Source organism: Arachis ipaensis, chromosome B03 (genome assembly GCF_000816755.2).
Source record: "Arachis ipaensis cultivar K30076 chromosome B03, Araip1.1, whole genome shotgun sequence".
NCBI lineage: Eukaryota > Viridiplantae > Streptophyta > Magnoliopsida > Fabales > Fabaceae > Arachis > Arachis ipaensis.
The window spans coordinates 115471752-115477970 of record NC_029787.2 but is presented as its reverse complement, the minus strand read 5'-3'; positions in this window follow the sequence as shown (position 1 = coordinate 115477970).

The window sequence follows — 6219 nt, the reverse complement described above, 5'->3', positions numbered from 1 at the left end:
AAGAATATTAATAGGTAGATAATATTCTTTTTTATCTTAACCAATTTTTGAAAATCATTTTTCTGTAAATCTCTAGTTCTACCCCACTCTGTGTCCCCCCCCCTCGCTCTCACACACACTCTCTCTCTCTCATCACTCTCATATGGGTAAAAATTACTTTTAACTTATTAAAGCTATTCCTAAAATGAGTAAAAAAAATTGTATCAAGCCATCTAAATTTAAATATATGAATTATGCAGTCATTATCGGATAATAATACTCCCCTCTTCCTATTGAACTTTATAATCACCGATTTCTTTGGAGGGTGGGTTCGGCCATTGGTCATATGCTAAAGATTGATCGAACCACGTCTATCCACTCGAGGGAAAAATTTGCCCGTATATGTGTGGAGATCGATCTGGCAAAACAACTTGTGCCACGTATCTCGGTGCTTGGATGTGAACTACACCTTGAATATGAAGGTCTGTATCAAATTTGTTTTTCTTGTGGCAGGTATGGACATAGATCAGAGCAGTGGACAGAGAACCTATCAACTATTGAAAATCCTATGGATGATGTCGGCGCCGGAAGGAATCCCCCGGTGGACGGTACGGCTGAACATGGTGATGACCAAAATAGAAAGTTTGGGGCTCCACAAAATTAGCATAATAATGACATTCATGGCAACGGTCAAACTAACCCTGATTTGGGCCTTGGATGATGGTCAAAAGATACGCCAATAAAAAGAAGATCCAAATAGGACAAAAAAAATCTCATGGCAATCAGAAGCAGGTTACTAAAAATAACTCGGAAAAGGACGAGTCTCCAAAAAGGAAAGATTCTAATGGATCTCGATTCACGGTCTTGAATGAGGAAATTTTGAAGGACGTTCAGGAAAGCTTGGAACGTGTCGAGAAAGTCCAAAAGGCAATAGAAGTCAACGGGCTGCAACAAACCCAAGCCCAACATGCGACGGGCAAGACCCCTGTCCAAAAAAGGATCCTGAGACAGGGGGCTGGGAAAAACCCGCAAAATAAAAAAAAAGCTATGCCTCCCCCAAAAGGATTACCCGAACCGGGTGGGAAACCAAACCATAACAATAATAAGGAGAAAAACCCAGTAACTGCCTCCCCTAACCCTAAAGGGCTGGAAATTCAACCGAGAGCTGTCAAAGGGAAAGATAATGATCCTGAGCTTGAAAGTATGGAACTTGTTGTCAAGGAGTATATGAAATGGATGGAGCGAGAGAAATGGGAAGCCTTCAATTCCTCAAAGAATGCCCATATGACCCTGGATCAGCATGTGGTCCGAGATAATATGCTGTTTAATTCTGGGACGAATCAACACTCACCAGGTGAACGATTAGGGATTGTCGAGCTCAGAGGCAACCAAGTGAAGCAATCAGATGTTCTCATGATAGAGGCTGGTAGCAGGGACAGTAAGGAGGAATCATCCTCCAGGGCTCTGATAGGTCCGAAACAAGGGGCTTCTACCCGCAAGTAATCCTGGCCGTTGATAACTCCCCCTCCCTTGCATCTTTGATAATGAATGTCATCAGCTGGAACTGTAGGGGTGCTGGCAGTAAAGCTTTTTCATCGATTATCTGGGACCTGCGACAGGAGTATGAGGCAAACTTCTCCCTTCTGTTAGAAACTCATGTAAGTGGAACTCGAGGCAAACAGGTTCGGGACAAGATGGGCTTTGATAAATCTTTTGTTGTGGATGCTATAGGTCACTCTGGAGGAATATGGTGTCTCATGGACTCCTCTGTTTGGAACGTGGATGTTTTGGAACATGATAGGCAGTATATCCACCTTAAAGTCTCTGGTAATAACTCGAGCCCCTGGCTCCTTACTGCTGTTTACGGTAGCCCCCAAAGGGTGACCAGAAGAGCCTTGTGGAATTCTCTTGAAATGTATGCCAGTAACGTTAATCTCCCCTGGTGCTTGTTGGGGGATTTCAATTCCATGTTGCATAATTATGAGAAGTGTGGTGGGACGATCAACAATAACTAAAGCGCCTGCAGGGAGTTCCAAAAATGTATCTCGACGTGCGGCCTAGTTGATTTGGGTTACTCAGGTTGGCCATTTACTTGGAAGAGAGGGAACCTTGCGGAGAGACTGGACAGGGGGCTGAGCAACCTGGAGTGGTAAATTGCCTTCCCTAAGGCTTATGCGAAGCACCTTCCTATGCTAACATCATATCACTCGCCTATCTGTTTGCAACTATCTAATGCTATGACACAAAATAGAGGTAGACGGCCGTTTCGTTTTCTTGCAGCATGGATTACCCACCCGAATTTCGGAAATTTTGTTGATGCCTTATGGAATGTCAAGAACTCTTGGGATAAGGGCATTTTAGATTTTAGGAATAGAATCAAGTTGTGGAATAGCTCGGTCTTTGTAATATTTTCAAACGGAAACACAGAATCCTTAGAAGGCTCCAAGGTATTGCTAATAGTTTCGGATACTCTCCGAATTCCTTTCTGGAAAAATTGCAAAAAGATCTATGGTTGGAATATGAAAACATTCTCATTCAGGAAGAAATCTTATGGTTCCAAAAAGCTAGAACTAAATGGATCGAATTTGGAGACAACAATACGAAATTCTTTCATGGCTCTACAATGATTAGAAGGCATAGAAATAAGATTACCTCACTGCAAAATGACAACGGTGACTGGATAACAGATAAGATTACTCTGGAAAATATGGCTACTACTTTCTTTTGGAATCTTTACTCTGACAGCCTTACCTATACCCCCTTCATTCTAAAGAATAGTTTTCCAGCTCTAAGTAGCTCTGACAACAACACCCTGGGCCAAAATGTGACCAACGAAGAAGTAAGAGATGCTATTTTTGGTATGGGCAGTTGGAAGGCACCTGGCAAGGATGGACTTCAAGCCATCTTCTACCAGAGTCAGTGGAATAAAGTCGGCACTGATGTCTGTGATCTGACCAAGAATTTCTTCGAAGACCCGAGCAAGATCAAAGAGGTTAATGAGACGCTAATCACTCTCATCCCCAAAGTGGAACCTGTCTCGCATTTAAAACAGCTGAGGCCCATCAGCTTCTGTAATGTTTCCTACAAGGTGGTTACTAAAATTCTCGCAAACCGGTTGAGAAAAGTGATGGACAAATTAGTTATGCCTAATCAGTGTAGTTTTGCCCCCGGTAGGCAAAGCTCCGACAACATCATCATCACTCTAGAGGTCATCCACTATATGAGGCAGAAGAAAGGAAAGAAAGGCTGAATGGCTATCAATATTGACTTGAAAAAGGCGTATGACAGATTAAAGTGGTGTTTTATCAAGGAGACCCTTGCAGATATTGGGCTTTCCCAAAAATTTGTTAACCTTATTCTCTCTTGTATCTCGACTCCCAGGATGAGGGTCCTGTGGAATGGGGAGGAATTGGAAGAATTTACACCTTCCAGAGGCATTAGACAAGGGGACCCCATTTCCCCATATATCTTTGTGCTCTGTATTGAGCGGCTCTCCCAACTCATTAGTACAGAAGTGGACCATGGCTTTTGAAAACCGATTCGACTCAAGAAGGACGGTCCCCCAATTTCGCACATGTGCTTTGCAGATGATATTATTTTGTTAGCAGAGGCTAATATCGAACAAGAAAATGTCATTAATAAGTGTCTCGAGGCCTTCTGTGATAGCTCAGGTCAAAGCGTCAGTAGAGAGAAAACCAGGGTCTTCTTCTCTAAAAATGTGGGCCACACAGTGCGAGCAGAGTTGAGTAATGCTTTGCAGTTTGCCAGAACGGATGACTTGGGTAAATACTTAGGCGTTCCTATTCTTCATTCGAAAGTATCCAAGCATACCTTTGAGGGCATTATCAACAAGCTTCATGCAGGCTCAATTCTTGGAAAGCTTCATCCCTGTCCCTTGCGGGAAGAGTGACTCTGGTGAAATCTATCCTCTCATTTATGCCTTTATATAATATGCAATCTGCTATTTTACCTTCTGCTACTTGTAATACTATTGACTGTATCTGCATGAATTTTCTCTGGGGGAATACAGAGCAATCAAAGAAAATCTATCTTCTTAGTTGGAAGAGAGTCTGTGAACCTAAAAGTTGTGGGGGTCTGGGTATTAGACATGCAAGCCAAATGAATCAAGCCTTCATGATGAAGGCGGGATGGGGACTTATTGAAAGAAAGTAGGCTCTTTGGGCTAGAGTACTCAGATCAAAATATGGCAGCGGCACGGATATCATGCCCCAGGTGGAAAGGAGGCGAAACAGCTCAAATCTTTGGAAGGGCATCTGTTCTTCCTGGGAGAATGTCCAACAAAACTGCATTTTGAGGGTTGGGGATGGTTCCCAAATTTGCTTCTAGGAACACTACTGGATCTCGGGTGTAGGCAGTTTAAGTGCGACTGCAAACTAGGTTAGTAATAATGCCATCTATTCAGATATGCTAATAGACTTCCTCGATGTTTCAGGGCAGTGGGATGTTAGGAAGCTTCAGGAGATGCTACTGGAGGATATTGTCAAGAGGATCGTAAGTATCTCCCCACTGTCCCCATGGAAGGAAGCTGACTACATAGCCTGGGGATCCTCCTCAGACGATCAATTCAGCATCAAATCAGCGTATCAGAACCTCAGGGAGACCCAAGTCACTTCTAACAAGATTTTTCGGTTAGTTTGGTTATGGCAGGGCCCTGAGCGTGTGAGAACCTTTCTTTGGATGGTGGCACACAATGCTATCCTCACCAACTTGGAAAGAAGACGTAGACACTTAGCCACGGACGATGCTTGCCCTCGATGTAGACACAATGAAGAGTCAATCATCCATCTCCTTAGGGACTGTTTCTATGCTAGAAGCGTGTGGCGAAGGCTTATCCCACCTAATGGCATCAATTCCTTTTTCAACACTAGCCTCAATGATTGGCTATCTCTAAACCTTACCGCGAATAACAATTGGTCTTGCCTTTTTGGAGTTGCGATATCATCCTTATGGTTCTTCAGAAATAACTTGTTTTTAATGGAGAGAATGTTGGCGCTGCTAGTGTTAGCTACCAAATTCGAGCGCAGGCCGAGGAATTCTTGAAGGTGGTGAAGAGCAACCTGAATCCGAGAAATACTCAAACTACTAGCGGGTGTCTTGTTGGCTGGTCGAGACCGGATGGAGATTGCATCAAGTTAAATGTTGACGGTTCATGGTATGCTCAAAGAGGTAACGCCGCTTATGGGGGAGTGTTCAGAGACTCTGCTGGGAGATTCTTGAAAGGATTCTCAGGCAATCTAGGTAACTGCTCGATTATGCACGCGGAACTGTGGGTAGTCATTCATGGGCTGATCATTGCTACAACAAACGGTTACCAAAATCTGGTGGTTGAGTCTGACTCAACGGTTGCTATTAACTTCATCAAGCATGGATGATCCCCAGTCCATCATTGTGCCCCTCTGGTCCAGGACATCTAAAATTTAGCTGCACGCCTCCAACAAATCTCGTGGACGCATGTCCTTCGTGAAGCAAACATGGTGGCTGATCAGTTCGCCAAGAAGGGACAAGAACTCCCCCTTGGACTACACCTTTTTTACAGAACCCCTCCGGACATCAACTATGCTCTGCTATGCGACTGCATATGGACCCTTAGACTTAGGGGAACTTAATGCCTTTTTTTTCTCTGTTTGTTTTTCTTTTTCTTTGCCAGGGTGTTTGAACCCCACTTAGATCACCAAAAAAAAATGTGTTAATATTCATTAATATAGGAGAATTAAAAGTAAATGGAGTACATGAAATAAATGATTTTAGTAGAAATATAATATAAAAAATAAATATAAATAGTCATTTCTATTCATAAAAAATTGTGTTGATAATTTGACCACAATTAATTTAAATAAATTTTGTAAACATGAAAGATTAATTATGTCTGATAATTCTAACAAAACGTTAATTTTTTAGTAACTTGTTTGTTTAGCTCTTTATATGGCTGGTAGCCTTTCAACATATAAATACTTTATTTTAATTTAAAAATAAAATAGTAATTTATGAATTTTTTTGGAGTTAATAGTCAAATTCGTTCCTGAAATAAAGATTACTCATTCTTTAAATTAGTTCTCAAATAATTTTTTTAGTCATGTTAGTTCTTAAAAGATAAAACGTAAGTCAACTTGGTCTTTCTGTCAGTTGAATGATGATGTGGCAGATTAATGCCATGTGTCACAAGATGATTGGATGACGTGTCAGGTTAGTGATTCCTAGTACACCACGTATCACTTGATA